The sequence below is a fragment of the Sylvia atricapilla genome, chromosome 2, assembly GCF_009819655.1.
Source record: "Sylvia atricapilla isolate bSylAtr1 chromosome 2, bSylAtr1.pri, whole genome shotgun sequence".
In the NCBI taxonomy this organism is placed as follows: Eukaryota; Metazoa; Chordata; class Aves; order Passeriformes; family Sylviidae; genus Sylvia; species Sylvia atricapilla.
The window spans coordinates 84,255,771-84,272,156 of record NC_089141.1 but is presented as its reverse complement, the minus strand read 5'-3'; the positions used below and the strand labels follow the sequence as shown (position 1 = coordinate 84,272,156).

At 39.2% G+C, this 16,386-nt stretch overlaps 1 protein-coding gene across 17 annotated transcripts in view; it reads left to right on the top strand.

The window, feature by feature from the left end:
- The window catches only part of INPP4A (inositol polyphosphate-4-phosphatase type I A), a 113,269-nt gene that overhangs the window by 713 nt on the left and 96,170 nt on the right, over window positions 1–16,386 (top strand). The window lies entirely within an intron of this gene.

Genomic DNA, 16,386 nt, shown 5'->3' with positions numbered 1-16,386 from the left:
ACCATGAGTAAAGTCAATATATGCTGATCAGAGCCCGGCTTGGACTGCAGAGAAAACAGAGGAGCTTTTGCCTGGCTGGTGTAGCGTGGCGTTGACAGAAGCTCTCCATCCGCAGGCCGATATCATCCTTCTGCAGAAGCCTCTGGTGTTGAGCTTGTTTAGGCTGGCGGTAGAGATCCAGCTGGGAGGGTCTAGCTGGGTTACTTCTTAAGCAACAGAGGCAGAGACTGATCTTTGTCTCTGCCCTCAAACTCTAAAAAGACCCTGTTGTGCTGCAAACAAGATTGCTTTGCAGTTTCCCACTGCAGAGCAACTGTTTGCTAATGCTTTTCACAAAAGCTCTTAATTAAAGGCTTATTAAGTTTTTCTTCCTGCTTCTGAAGATCTTAATTCAGTGGGCTGCCTTGCTTCTAGGAACTCAGGGAATGCAATATCTTGCCAATTTTTTCACAAGTCTCTCTGACTCTCTATGCAAATGTTAGGTGGGAGCAAATGGTGGTGGTGGTGGGGGCATGTGTATTTTTGGCAGGAACTTGACATTCAGTATTCTTAAATTTAGAAGTTCTGGCACTTTCAAATTTTGAGGTGCATGTGACCTCTTTTACTCACTGTTCCCTGCTGCCGTACTAAGTTGATAGCAAATCATGATCTCAGGGCTGTTTTCAAGTATCTGTATCTAGGCTGTATGTATTTTGCTAGATACATGACAACTTTGCCTCTGATTTAATTCATTTTTAATGGGCTAATTTTAACTTAATCTGTAGTGGGTGGTAGCTTGCTGGGAGCCATGGAGAAACAAAGAACGTGCCACAGTGTGGCAAAAGAGCCGTATGATCTTCAGAGGATGTTGGGCTCCCTTACTGAAGACGGTGATGACACCTCTGCAGAAACTTGTTTACTTTACATCTGTCTCACTAGCTGTCAGCTGAGACTGAAGGCTGTACCCCTTCCCAGGTAGCAGAATTTTCAGTCTTGAGATCTCAGATATATTGAGGGTTGGATGTCATTAGTCATGTCTTAGACTTGTTCAAGTCCAGTCTGATTGTACAGATGCTGTATTCAATGGAAGTTCTCCCTGTGGAGTGAACTGACTGCTAGGAGAAATGACTGCTTTATTTCCTATGTGTTCTGGTTCCTCAGTCTCTGTATTATTTTACTAGAATTAGGAAGAAAAATGAGAAGGCCAAGGATCCCCTTTCAGTTCTTGTTTCCTTGTTAAGATTTAATTCTCTGTGTGCTCTGCAACAGCAAATTTGAATTGCCTAGTTGCTGGTGCGTAAGATGCACCATTGGAATATAGCAATAACTCTTGGACCCCCTTTGTAGATGTCTCTGTTGGAAAAATATGCCCTTCATATTTTTGATGGCATATGAAGGGCAATTGCCTTGCTTGGAGATGAAGCTTGAAACCTCTACCTCTTGTATTTGAAGAGAGATGGGAGATCAAATAACACAGGCAGCACAGCTCAGAGCTCTGTCTTATATGCTCTTTGCTTCTGCTCGCCACTTCCCTTCCTGTTTCTTGTCTGACAAACTGAATTTCCTCTCCATTGTTGGATTATCTACCTAAATCTCAAACAGACATCCTTTGCAGAAACATTGTTGGAAAATGTTGACCTTGAAAGAAGAAAGCTTTAGGGTGTATCTACTTCATGCACATCTGTCAAACAGATAGGCATAGCCTCAAATCACACCTATTGCTGCTTTATCTAAAACGATAAGTTCTTCATCAACGATGAAGTTGATTCCTCTAGCTCTTAGAAGGAGGCATTTCCCTTTTCTGCTTCACAGGCACCTCCTTCTACCGCTGCCCTCCTTCCTTTGCTTCCCATGTTCTGTTCTCTGTAGTGCTTTGCTTACTGTGGGAAGTGTCACCACAGACTGGTGGCACGTGAGGCAAAACCAAGCAACAGCCAAGACAAGATAAAGCAGGTTGAGTATGAAGAGCGAATCAAGTGAAGTACCGAAAATAACAAGAACATTGTAAATCAAGGACATGACTGAGAGGAGGGCGTGTTTCTTGACTGCACAGGGGAGTGGTAGGGTCATAGTCTTTGTGATTTGTGTCATACTTGGTAAGGGAGGTGTACAGGAGATAAGGCAAACACTCCAGGCCTTCCTGGCAGTTACTGTTCTGTTTTCCCTGTACCATAAACTGGGATTAATGACGTTGCATGAGCAACAGGTGGACATTGTGCTTCTGTCAGCCTGTTGATCCAGCTACTTTTGTGTCTCGCTGAGTAAAGGCAGGTACCAGTGCTACAGAAATATGTTAGCGCTTCCTGAAAACAGCATTTGAAGCTTTCAGTAAAGTATATTCACTCAGCAAAAAGACTGGTTCTGGACTTCTAATGAGTGTGAAATTCTTGAATTTATGATAATTTTGCCAAATGTGTAATAAATAGTGAACTGGGAAATTGAAGTTCCAAGGTACATCCTAACCTAGCTAAAACCATCTTGATGATAATAGTTTGATGATGTAGTTTTCCCCCAAATTTACAGGCAAGTTGAGGTCCTGACCTTAGGTGAGGGAGAGTTTCTGTCCAGCTTGTAGTATATGACCAAGGATTTCTTCGCAACAGAGGTTTGTAAATATGCATCAATATTCACTAAGAGTACTCATTATGCACAGCAGTGAAATACTGCTAAGACCTTGTATGAAACCAGCAGGATATTTTCAAAAAGACATTGACATTCTTGAGCTGTTATGTTTAGACCTGGCCCACTTGTTCCCTCCATGTTCTTGTGTATCTCACTAATGCCTGCATCTTGTTTGTGCATCTGCTGCTGTGGTGTGATGAGTGTGGGTTGCTTCTCTCTAAATACAGTTGTGTTCTTGCAGTTTGTTGCAGACAGAGCAGATCTTGTGAAGGAGGTAACCAAGTGAGGTGAAAGGGAATAGCTTAGGAGAAAAGGAGTGTGGATGTAGAGGAGGGATGTGAAGGGAAATGAGTGTAGAGGATAAGACAGTACAGGAAGAAAGATGGTGATAGAAAAATTCATCCAGTATGCTTCTCATCAAGGTTTTGTAGCATTTGCCAGTGGACACTTTGGAGCTGTAATTTCTGAAAAAAAAAAATAAATCTGGAAATATTCCAAACCCAGAACAGCACACTTCAATTCCTTGGGGCAGCTTATAGTTAAGGTACACTTACTGCAATGTTGCAAACTGTGCAGAATCCTATAACTGTAAAACTATAACCATTATCCTATAACTAAAACTATAACCAGTTCCTGTGAATGCCTCTGCACATACTCACTTCCCTCCTTTTATAAAAGGCTGAGAGGCCCAGGTTAACTCCGTGCTTGAAAAAATGTTTTACCTGGCTCTACCCTGTTGTATCACTGAGTTTTCTCTGACTTCCTTCCAGCAAAATGAAATGTGATTAGAAAGAATTTGATGCTTGGAATTTCTTGTTGCCATGAGTAGAACAAGTCTCTAAGGTGGAAATTACAGCTCAGAGTGGAGACACAGAGATTTGCTGAGAATTTGTTCTTCCACTCGTTCTATTTTGTTATATCCATTGTGTTGAAATGCAGTGCTAGGTTTACTGCTAAAGTTAGACATTGGACATTTCTATAATTCCGGTCTGTGTTTGCTTCAAGTCTTAACCCTTGGCAGTCTGAAGCTTGGATTCAGATTTAAGAAGAATTTTTAAACAACTGCCCAGTCTTAAAGAGTTATAATAAGACTTCAGAATGAAACGGCTTTGTATCAGGTATTTTAAAAATACTTGGCCTCCTTGAAATCTCTTCTGTTCTTTTTCCAGCTCTTTCTCTACATTTTCTTTGTGATGACCAGGGTTAAGAGAATAATCTTTCATAATTTGCTAAGCCTCTAATTTTTCACTGTGTTCTTTCAAACACCAACTTGTGGGGGGAGGAGTGGGAGGGGGGTTTGTGTTGTGCTGAATACAGGAGATATTGATCACTAAAAATCTCTAAAGATTTTAATTTTTTTTAGTTTTTCCCCTTACCCACCTACATTTTCTCTTGCCACTAACAATTCTTCCAATCATGTCGCTACTTTTTACATTCATTAGGCTGGAAACTACTGCCTCCCACAGCAGGGCAGGTGGAATGAAATGTGTCCCTACGCTTCAGCAACTTCAGTGCAAAGTTCAGCAGCTTAATTTAAAATGTTGGCTTGACATTTCTGAAGAGTGTTCACTTGATCTGGTCCATTGACTTTGCTGGGGAGGCCATAAACTTGAACAGCAGTGTGGTAATATCTTCAGTCACCAGAGCTGCTTGCCAAGCTCTTAGTGCCATTTTTCTGTTATATTTTTTTACCATAAAGTGGTAAGTGCTAGTGCGCTGTTAATTCTGATAACAGTTCTGTAAATATTAAAACTTACTGAACATTGCATAATTTCTTTTAAAAGTGGTACTCAAGTGTTGTCTTGTGGAAGATGCTGCACACAAAATGTAAAATCTGGGATAAGTCTTCCTGCCAGATCCAGAAGTCTATAGGGCATTTGTCAGCATTTCCATTTTTGAGAACAGACATTATCTGCACGCAAGAATTATTTCATGGTTATCTTATCCCTTCCAGGTTTTATTGGTCACTTTTTAAATTTCAGATTGTACGGTATCACACAGACAGTTACAGCAACAATTAGTATGACACCAGTAGATGATAATATCAGTAGAAAAGCCTTTTATATATATGTATGCTTAAAAGTTGTGTCACAGCTAGAAGCTTAAAGCTTTTGGCCTGTTACACTTAACTCCCTGTGGACTCGCAAACTTGCTTTTTTGTCCAGTCTCATATTTCTATGAACATGGATGAACATGGTCCTCGAGGTTTTCCAGTGATCGTAACTTGTACTCCCAAAGTGTGGGTGGACCATCCATCATTAATTCTGAGACTGGGAGAAGTGTTTGGAACTGGTTTCCTGCCAAATGGAAAGCAATGCTGCTCCATATAAATGTGACAGTTTAGAGGCATGAATAAGCTGCAAATGACCCACCCTGCTGTCAAAATAGCCGTCTTAAAAGAGCAACCTATGTAACCACAGTTTGGCCTCGTGGATTCCAATTATGCTAAATCTTTAGTTAGATGATCTACTTTTCTCTTGTATTTAGTGCACAGGAAGGGTCTAATCTGGGGATGAACTGTAAAAACCATCAATGGGCGTAACAGCTTTATTTGTTGCAGAAATTGGAAGTTGTACAGCCATCAAAGCAGGAGATTAAAGGAAGAGGAGGACAAAATTGTTTTCTTAAGTGAGAGTTGCATACTTCCAGAGGCCTGTGACACGGCCCTGACACTCCTCAGAGTTTCTATGTGGTGCAAGGCAAGTCTTTGAAATTTTTCCTTTTGCCATTGGTCAGTGCAGTATTTCTCAGATTTTGTGTGTCTGATTTAAGATCTGATTTCAGTTTCACAGAACATCTAAGCTCTCTCATCTACTACTGCATATGTTACGTAAAAGCCTGTATACTTCCAGTGTTGATTCGTGGGTATCTTGAGTTGGATACCCAAGCTGGTTGGTACTTTATTCTTTCTACAAAAGCTGTCTGGTTCTCCCTTGAAATCTGTGTCCAGTATCTCTCCCATTCCCAGAGATGATTCCTGGCCTCCTTGCACTAGTTTAGACTGCTCCCCTTCGTTTTCTTCCTTATGCTACTTGTCCCATCTCTTTGGTCTGCCCATTTTTGGCAATTTCCCAACTCTTTAACTGCAATGATTCATCTCAGCCAAGTTGGTTCTGATCCTATTTCTACTTGCAAACATCAGCCCTGGTCTTCTGACAACTTGCCAGTATTGCTTTTCAGTTACTTCTGCTCCTTTGGATTGGCCATTTTTACCTGTGTTTTTGAATTTGATATTTCTTTCTTATCCCTGAAGGCTTGTCATAGAAATACATGTTCTGTTTGCCAAGTTCAATATTTAGCCAAAATGTTGAATGATTATTATAAGGAACTGTCTTCTGAACCCCTTAGGGTGCCTCTTAAGGCAGTGCATGTGCAGCTATGTTACCTGTGGGAATCAAGAGTACTCATTCTTTTGGTATTTCTGGAGATTTTAGTTGTGAATTAACCTCTACTGGATCTGTGTTTACTGTGACTTTTCAAAGGATTAGATTAGAAAGGGAAGACTGACGGTTGGGGCTTTTTTTTTTTCATATTTTGCAAAAAATTTTTTTCTTTAGATCTTACTCTTGGTAGGAGCTGAACTGTTTGAGCTGAAACTATTGGTTGTTCTTTACAAACCAGTCTGAGACAAACACTCAGCATGAAAAATTTCTGCCCATACACTTTGGAAAAATGTAAGTAAGTGGAAAGAATAGTCTTTTAAGAAGTGGTTGAGCAGGTGTAGTTACAGGCACAGATGCTACTGGTCCCACCTTCTGATTGCTCCTCTTGTGCTGAACAATTAGAAAGTGCTTTACAAACTATTCATTCACTTCCTTGGAGCCTCTGTATCTCAGTTGTTGTTCAGTGGCATGGCAGCGTAATTTTTGACATGCAGTGGCATATAAGAGGTTTTTAAAATAGTGTGGGACTAGTGATGACATTTAAATGACTCGGCCATTAGGAAAATAGGGGAAATCTTGTGTTAACAAGGAACTACTTTCACTGTAAAGAGAGATTTTCCTTCTCTTCCCCTTTAGGTAAGACTAGTGGAAATGTTGAAGAGCATCTTTGCTTTGATGTCTAGCAAAACCCTTTCTCTTCCCTTTTGTACCTTTTCTTCAAGAAAAGCAATGTACCTTTTCTCAATCAACCATGAGGAAACATTTGTTGAGCAAAACCCAAAATGTATGGCTGCTGCCATCTAAGTTGTCAGCATTATTTAGGGTTTTTTAATTCAGGTAATAGATAGACTTCACCTTACAAAGTTTATAGGACTTGAGAAAACTACATATGCTGTGATTGTATCTTTTCTACAGTATGTTTCTTTTGGCAAGAACAGATAACAAGAATACATGTTCCTGTTAGTTTGACCCAGTCTATGTTTTAGTGAAATTACCCTTTCCAAGAAGTAACAGTAAGAACTGTATTTCTACTAGAAATACTAGTGGCTGTGGTAACAGTGCTAGAGACACAGACATCCAGCATGACCTATGGATTTACGACTTCGCTTGATCTGAAGATGGATATGGAAAAAAGCCTTGTTAATTCTGTATCAGGTTCTCACTTTGTGATTGCTATGTCATGGTGTTTTGAAATGTTCTGTACTTAATATATGAATGCCAGGTTACACTTCTGTGTTCCTGAGATGCTTTCAGGCTGGAAGCAAGCAATCTTTTATGACCAGAAGATTATATACTCTGTGAGAAGAAAACACAGCAAAATACAGTCAATCAAGAGGGGTTTCAGGAATAGCAGAATTTCAGGTGATACACAGCATGCTATTTTACTATTTTTAATGGAGAGCTCCCCTTGGTATGCCTTTTGTAATTCCACTGTCCCTGGAGCTGTAGGCTTTGTGGTTTTCTCAGCCATAACTCTAAGGGTAACCCTAACCCGAAGTGGAGCAGTAAATGCAGCCTTTTGCTGAGGCCAAGGTTCCCAGCACATGGATGGTGCCAAGGAAAATAGTAGGGAGGGAGCAGTGTTGTGGCAATGCCATGCTCCCCTTGGTCTGTTACTTCATGTCTGAGATCTGCTGCTGAGATTTGTAAATTAGAGCTTGTGATAGAGTTGGGATAATTTAAACTGTGAGATCTGAGGATTGGAGGAAGAAAGAAGTGCTAAAAATCCATCTATTTTCTTGCCTTTTTTGTTTATTGTTTAGCATCCCAGTTAGAGAGCCCTTGAAAACACATTCCTCTAGGGAAGGTAATGTTGTGTGGCACTGGGAGGAGAGCTTCAGTTTACCTAAAATGTTGCAGGAGCTTGGGAATAAAAAAACCTCAAAATATAAGCGTTAACTGCTGTAAGCAGAAGGAAAAGGTGCTATTTCTAGAAGTAGAAGGAAAAGGGGATTATTTTCTTAAAATGGCTCTTTTTTCCTCATTGCTGTAGTTATGATTCTACTTTGGGATTAGACTAGAATTTGGATCAGTTGAAACAGGGAAGCTGTGAAGGTGGCAAGAGATATATACCTGAACAGAAAAGGTACTTGCAGAGCACAAGTTTAGAGGCATGGTCTGCTTGTGAAAGTTTGGCAGGAATATGTAGGGCTTCTAGGCACATAGACTTTAAAAGACCTTGACGTTAGTTTATGGAAAATATAGGAAAAATATAATTTATCTGTCATTTTGATGATACTGCTGGGAAGGAGATAATGGAAGGCAGTCTAGAATTGTTATTGAGGATCAGAAGAACATAAAGAACTGCAAGAAGCAAGACTTGAAAAAGAAAAAAAAATCACCAAAACAACCCTTTAAATGAGATTTTAAAAAGAAAAAGAAAGGAAGGGGAACTATGAACTCTGAGTGAATTTTGGTACTAGTTTGGTACTAGTGAATTAACGAAATTAGCAATGAGAAAGTGAAAGTACACAAAAGTTTAGAAATTGGGAGATTTGCATTTCTCAGAAAGAAAATGAAAGGAGCAGCAGCCCTCTGCACAGCAAACTTTAAAAATACTGAAATAATGTTTTAAAGGAGCAACTTCAAGGTACTGAGTGAATTAGAAGATCCAGTACAGAGGCTGTGTATAATTTTTAAGCGATAAGAATTTACTCTCCTTTCAAAAACAGCATGCTAAAGCATAAAAGGAAGAATGAAAACTTAGAAGTGAAGCATGAGGTTCCCATGCTGACTACTATAGATAGCTAAATTAAATAAAACCAGTGATTGTAGCTGATGCATATAAAAATAACGTTTCCGTTTACATGGTTATCCAAAAATATTCTCAGCTACTTTGATTTTAGTGACGATGATTACTAATATGAAAACTTTTTTAATGGCTACCCTGTGGGTAGAAAGAAGTGTGCAAATGTAATTAATTTCCAGAGAGGAAGAAAGATGACTTAAAAATAAAACTATGGTTGATAGTTGACTGTGGCTTCAACAAGACATTGACACCAAGGAAATGGTTTGTTATATTGTCAGTAACTCTGCGTTCTGGATCTCATCTTTCCTGTTTCTGTTAGCTGCAAGATACTTACCACTTTCTACTCTCTTGGTCTAAATGAACAGCTTTTTACTTCTGACAGGGTGCTTGGCTAGGCTGTTTGTCAAGGTGGAACACTTGTGTCTGGAAGTTTGTGTTGGAGCTGGAAGTTTGGTGCATTTGCTTGTAATGCTTCCTGTCAGGTAGCTCTGAGTACCATGGCATATGGGATATAAAGGGGTTTTATTGTTTCCTACTGAACCAAAGGTGAGTAACATCCCACAGGGAACAAACAGTTACATCCTCCTGGAGGCTAAGCGGCGTGAGAGGTCGTTCTAGTCAGCCTCTATCTCTGAAGAGCTGCTTCCTGACCTTCCCAAAGGCTAAGCCTTCCCAGACTGTCACATGGAAGTCAGTCCCTTTCCCCATCCCATCTCCTGCCTCCCTGTTTGCCTTTGAACAGCTATTGTACCCTTTTACCAGGTGAATGGGTGTGTGTGTGTAAGAAGCGTTTGGCTAACAGTGTTTGAATGCATTGTGCAGGTGGGTAACTTAAAGAAAAGCATTTTTTTTTTCAGTTTGTTTAGTGGAGATACTTTGTAATAGACTCTTATGTTTATCTGAGATTATTGTTTACTGACGAGAGTGGACTGATAAAATGGTGCAGGATATATTTGTGCTCTCCTGTTATGCTGTGTGTGACTGGAACTAATCTGGGTGTAGACCTAGTTTTCTCCTAAATGATGTGTTGCACACAGCTGAGAGTAGGCTCTGTGAGTAAGGTAGTGGTGGGGGTAGGTTGAAAGGAGTGTTGGAAAGGAAGATAAAACTACATGTTTCCTTGTTAGCATAGCATAGTTTTGTTGGTTTGTTTTACATGTTTTTGGGAATTGATTTGAATATTCTTCAGTAAGATTTAGTGAAGTTTTCTGGGAGAAAAAGCAGCTGCACCTCTGTGTGTATATAGAATGTGCTTATATTTACCAAAATACCAGCCCAGTGATAACTCTTCTATTTTTCTGGGAGCCTAGTTAAAGCCATTTTCCATGCTGCCTTTCAGGCACGTGCTGCCTTTTTCTGTCTGATTTTTACACAAAAAAACTCTACCATATGCTGTTCAGACCTGTTATTCTGTGTCTGTGTTCTTCAAATGCTTAAAAAAGTCCCTTCCCAGAGACCTCCTGTCACATTCACATTTGAAAGTGATATTTTGGTACTGATGAACGTGTATGACATTGCATTTGTCAGATACTGAATTCGTCTGCAACACTCAGCATTGGGTGCTAGCAGGGGTGGAAATGAAGGCAGAGTTTAGGCTCAAGAGGGGTTTTTCCTGGCAGAAAGGATCGATGTGGAAATCCTTGAAATGACAGACATAGTGAGTAAACTTGGTAAGATGAGTAGTATGGAAGCAGTCTCCTCTCTGAACAGGAGGGGCATTAAGCTGGAGTGGGAGCTCTCTGATGCCCCCATGAAGATGATTTTCACTGGAAAACGTGGTGTTGGGTGATGAGAGGGACATGCAACACATTGGAAGGCTTTGGAAATATGATATCGTAATTTGTTTGCCCTGTTCAGCTGACAGGGTTATTTTTCCTCTGGAAAGGATTTGCTAACAACTGTGTGAAAATCCTACAAATGAAGGCATAGCCCCATGTAGCAGCAGTAGCCTACCTGTTGGAGCTGGAATTCCTCTCTTATATCCGCTTGAATCTGAAATCTCTTGCTGTTTGACCTCTAGACTTTAACTAAATTTCCATATTCAGAGCACTAGATGTTGACTTTCAGATGGAAGTGGAGACAAGTTCTCTCCTAAAGAGTCAGAGAAAATCTGCTGCTGTCTGCACCTTCACTTTGCTGATAACACAGCTTTTAATATCATACTCTTAATTAACTCGATACCCTGCTTCCATTTCTTGGTGCCAGAAGAATGCTTGAAGCAAAGTGAATTTACTCCTGTCATTGGAGAACTAATTTCAGGCAAAGTTAAAAGAGAAGACGAGGTGTGGAGGAGGAACATGGTTGCAATTTGATAACATATTTAAATAATTATTGTAAGAAGGTATTTTGTATCAAAATCAATTGTCTTCTATATTTTTATAGAAGTCTTAGTTTTTAATTTGTTGCTAATGTAAAATGCAACATTTGAGATGGCATTGCACAGAATGTCTATTTTTAGTGCTGGAGTTTTATTCTCTCAGGAACAGGATATTTGCTTAATCATACCCTCTTGGATCTCATGTTCTTTTTTTCCCACTCTCTTTTTTCACCCCTAGTTCAAGTGGCTGGCTGAATATCTGTTCTTTGGACATATCAGCATGAAATTTTGCAGATGACCACCTGTCTTAATACACGTGAAGCTGTGATCACAGTTTTATAAACAGTGCCAGAGATGCTGAATTATGTTTGCAGTCTCGCCAAATCACTTTAATCAGTCTTGACTGAAAAAAAAAGATGGCATAAGTCCCAGATTACTAATGTGCTTCTGTGAGTCATTAGCAGTGGTTATCTAGATGTGATTGCAAAATATAGTTTTTACCAACACAAATGAGCCAGGGCAGGTTAATAAGGGAACTGCTGTGGTGTAGCTTAAGTAGAGCCATTTTTATGTTTTTGGACATGTAAGGAGAAGAAACCTCTCATGCATTTTGCTCAACATAGTACTTCGTAGCTGGGATCTGGACTACCATGCTATCATATCTGTTTATCAGATGTGACAGTAATGTCTGTTGTGTACAATGATTGTTTCTGCATAAAGTAAACATACATCCTGTACTCTGACTTTGGGAAAGTTCTGTATTTCTGTGTGTTTTTATTTTGGTGTGCTGTAAAACTCTGGGTTTCATTTCAGATGGTAGATTTGCTCGGAGTTTTCTTTTCCCTAGACAATTCTAAATGTAGTTAAATGTATTGCACTGTATTATGTGATTTTTTTTTTCTTTCTTTCTTTCAACCATCACCCCTTTTTAAGTAAAGAAAACAAATCCCACAAAACTAATTTCATATTTTTGGATTCCCGCATCTATTTTTGGCTACTTGCATCGTGGGGGAAAAATGCAACACGACTGAAGGGTGACATAGAAGGCTAAATGTGGCTGTTGACTGCTGAGAGTTCCAGTCCTTTTAGAATACCCCAAGAAACAGTATAAACAAAAACTTCACAAATAGTTCTTCAGGTTTTGGGGTGGTTTTGTTAGTGTTTTGGTACAAGTCACTGCCTGGTTTAGAATCTACAGGCTTTGCTATCCCTTGTTGTCATTGGGTTTATCAAGGAATCACTGATAGAAGGGTTTAGTGGCCATGGATTTTCTTCATCATCTTCACAGAGACGTGTGAAGTGTAATGCAGTTGCTGATTGCTACAGTGCAGTCAATAACGATGTTGCTTTGGAAAAAGTATGTGTTCTTTCCCAGGCAGGATGAACGTAGGCTTTGAGATGGGGAATTTTCTTAATGCTTGAGAAATTAAAATCAGTGCTTTCTTATTGCTCAAGGAAAACAAAGTCTAAAAATGGAAACAACTCATTATGGTAAATTATTTTGCTGGACAGAGTTGTTGGTACCCTTGATATTGGCCTTTAATTTGAGTGAAATAGAATACAATTGGTAGCTGTCTCTTATATAGTGTTATTCAGAAGCTGTCCAAAAACAATGAAATGACCAATCAAAATATTATGGGTTTGTTTTTTTTTTCTTTTTGATATATTGGCCACTTTCCTCTTTCAATTTGACCTAATAATGACAGATTTGCTTAAGATAAAATTATTTGAGCATACTTTTTTTTTTTTTTTTTTTTGGGCTATGGGCACAGAGACATAGGTGAGACATCTATAGATGGTTTCCTGCTCAGAAAAAGTGTTTGTCTCCATATCTGTAGGAAATATTTGCAATATACAACTTACATATGCATGTCAGTTCCATATACACAGAAACTCTTAAATTTGGCTGTACAGGGTATGTATTCAGGTAACTACAGTCAATAGAAACTTTTATAGGTAACAGAAGATAGGATGAAAAGATGTAGTATTTTTTTGTGGTTTCAAGAGGGTTTTTTTCCCTTAAAAAAAATTCCAAGTTCTGTTCTGTTGCAGGAGCATAAGTAGATGGCAGTGTGCAAATGGAGCTCATGATGATAAGTACACAGAGAATGAAGTCCACACAAACCCATCATCCCTGCTTATGATACCTGCCAGGACTCCAGCTGAGAGAGTCTTTGTTCTTGGCAGTTGGTGTCATTAAAAACTGCAAAAGCCAGACACTAAAGCGGTCAGACCAGACCTTTTACATTCTGGCTATTTTCCTCTCTCTATGGTCTGACTTGTCTCTTCCTCTGACATCAGTGGGTGTTGGATCAAACCTTTACTTCTGTGGAAGTCGTGCAGACTAGAGATAGATCATAGAATCATAGAAAGAAAAAAACGTCTGTACATTTTCGTAGCAGGAGAAGTAGGACTAGCTGACATAAGGGAAGGTAATAAGCAATATACAGAAAACAGAAATAATACTAGAACTAATAGCTCTAATAATTTTAGATGAAAAAAGTAATTCCTTTTAAATGAATGGTGTCATGTTCTGGTTCATCAACAGAACGTGAAAGGTTTAGCTCTTACAGGTCAGGTGCAAGTTCAGGTGGCTGCCTGTTGCTTCTTTGAGGAACAGAAAAGCATCTTTAACTCTTGTTTCCTTTCTACTTTGCAAAACCTTTGGAACTGAGAAATGATTAACTGTGTAATTAAACATAGTTTAAGCGAAGTTAAGAGTTTTCTAGGTAACTGTTGGAAATGAGCTGAAACAGGATGTGCTTATTTGCATCAGCACTTGTGTCTTTGTCAAGGCTTTTGTAAGTGCACTTGTATTTGAGCTTCAGCCCAGTCGTCTGCACACTGAGAGACATGAGCCTGTTGTTGGAAGTAGGATGGGAGTGAAGGGCTGGCTCAGATTGTTTTTTTTCTGCAGGTTTTACTGGTAAAACTAACACCAGTCTGGCTTGAAGTGACTTGCTGAGGCCTTTACAGGTAGGCATGTTAGAATGTCTTTGTAACAAAGAGGTGAAAAATTATATGATCTATTAGTTCATTCTGCTGCAGGGTTATGGGGATAACAGGTGTGAGCCAGAGGCAAGGTGAGGTCTAAAGCACCAACAGATTTCATTTGGGACTTGGGGATTGTTATTTGAAGGCAACGGATTTACTCCGAGGAACCTGAGGTCTCTGCAAAGTTAAGCACTTGTGTTTTCTTAGTGGTTCTAACTGTATCACTAAAATACTTAAAGTGGTTTTCTGTATGAAGCATGAAACAAGAGAACAGGTGCTAAGAAGGATTTCTCAAGTGGTATACATTTTAGAGTAGATGTTTTGCTGTCACTTTTGCTTATACCTGTCAAACCCCCCAGAAACATGGATCACAAATGTGTTAGATTTTGCTGATCTCTCCTTTGGATGTGCTTATGTCCCCCCAGATTCCCTGACTTGTTTTGTTCACTGCCAGATGGATTACTTCAGCCCTACACAAAGTGAAGCAATTCAGAGTTACATATAGTTATTGATCAGTGCTTCCTAGCAGTTTTAGTTCTAAAGGGGACAGGTTTGCACAAGACACCTGAGACACTCCTGACTGGTAACATGTGTTGGCTTTCTGCTCTTCCTGTGCTCAGAGGCACAAAACTCACGCCTTGGGAAGTTGACTTCTTCCTGTTTGTCACCAATCCTACATATTGAAAACAGCTTGAAGTCAAGCCTTGGTGTCTTTCTTGTGCTGAGTAAGTTGTACTGACATTGGTGAAGTTACTTGCAGAACAGGAAGTTGTCTGACTAGAGTCAGTGTTTTAAATAACTTCTGTTAAATAAATTACATATAACCGTAGGGAAAACTACTTTGTCCTGGAGCGTATTTTAAAAACAAATTGAAAGGAGTTAATAGAGAGAGAAGGGGAGGTGGCTTTGCTGCTTTGCTTGTGGATGTATGGCTACAGAGGCACAGGGCAGGCATAATTGAATAGAGAGTACCCTGTAATGTAGCACTGGACAGAAGATGCCTTTGTCTTTTTAGAGGAAAGTCTCACATTGGTGCTGTTCTTTTGAGAGAAAAGTACTGTCCATATCCCATATCGAGGGAACCAGCTTTTTTTTTTTTTTTTTTTTTTTTAAATCTTTTGTGCCAACATGCATCCTTCTTTTTGCTACTTGAACCTGATCTAAATATTTCTGCAGTATTCCAGTCCCAGCGACTGTAATTGGGTGCAGCTACCTTACTGGCCGTGGTCAAAACACACTATTCAAGCTGGTTGTAAACATTAATGAGGTTTCAAATAACCATGAGGTGAAAGTCCTTCTAGCTGTGTTCTTGCACTTGGACTTTTGTGGTTCAGGTCTTCAAAGTTCTTTCTGCTAAAACAGAAATGAGTAGAGATTTGCAGTGATGGTTACTTAATTTTAAGAATCAGATCTGAGACTTTTGCCTAGTCTTGCAATGTTAGCAATCGGGCCTTTGAGGAAACATTGAATATCACAGAGTTTATAATTCCTGATGCATGATATACATCCATAGGTGCTTTAAAACTTCTGACTCTGCCCCAGCCTTGGGCAACATAATAACAGAGGGTCTATCTTGTCTACCTTATGCTTCCCGCAGTGGTTTCATCCTAAGATGTTTTTCTGCCTTAATTTTCATTGCAAAAAATGCCTTTCCTTGGTTTGATCTTCAGTCTCTCCACGGAGCATTGAGCTAGATGTGGATGAGTGTGTGCAGAAAGATAGGTAGGCCTGTACCTCTGTACTGTCCTCTTAAAGTATTTGCTGAACTTATCCTAAAGAGATTCAAGTTTTATTGTCTATGTAACTTCACGTTGTAAGTGACATTTCTTGAGAAATGTATTAAAGGATTTCTCATCAATACAAGAGTTACTTTTTTGGTACAAATTTTATATTGCTTTAAAGAATGCCAGGAGAAAACTGTTCCTGTTTTAACTTTTAAAAAATGCACCTGTCTATAGGGATATTTTTCAAACAGACAATTCACTCAGAATGATTTTGTGGCATATTATATATGTTTTGGTAAATTAAAACAAAGCAGCGACAAAGCAGATCAGCTTGAGGAAACAGAGCAAAATGACTACAAAAACTAGCTGACTGATTTTGTACTTTCACCTGCAAAGAAAGGTAAGTGCTTGATTATGGTGCATGTGTGCATAAGTGTCGACATTACTTTTAATTAGCCCCAAGTGTATAAATCTCACTCTTTAGTACCCATGGTGATTGTATAGTGCAAAAATAGATTATATTGTGTTTGTTCAAACAGGCAACAAGGTAAAAAATACCTAGGAGATGGAATGTTTTTTTGGATGTTTAACTGGATAATCTCTGTCTAAAATAAGACC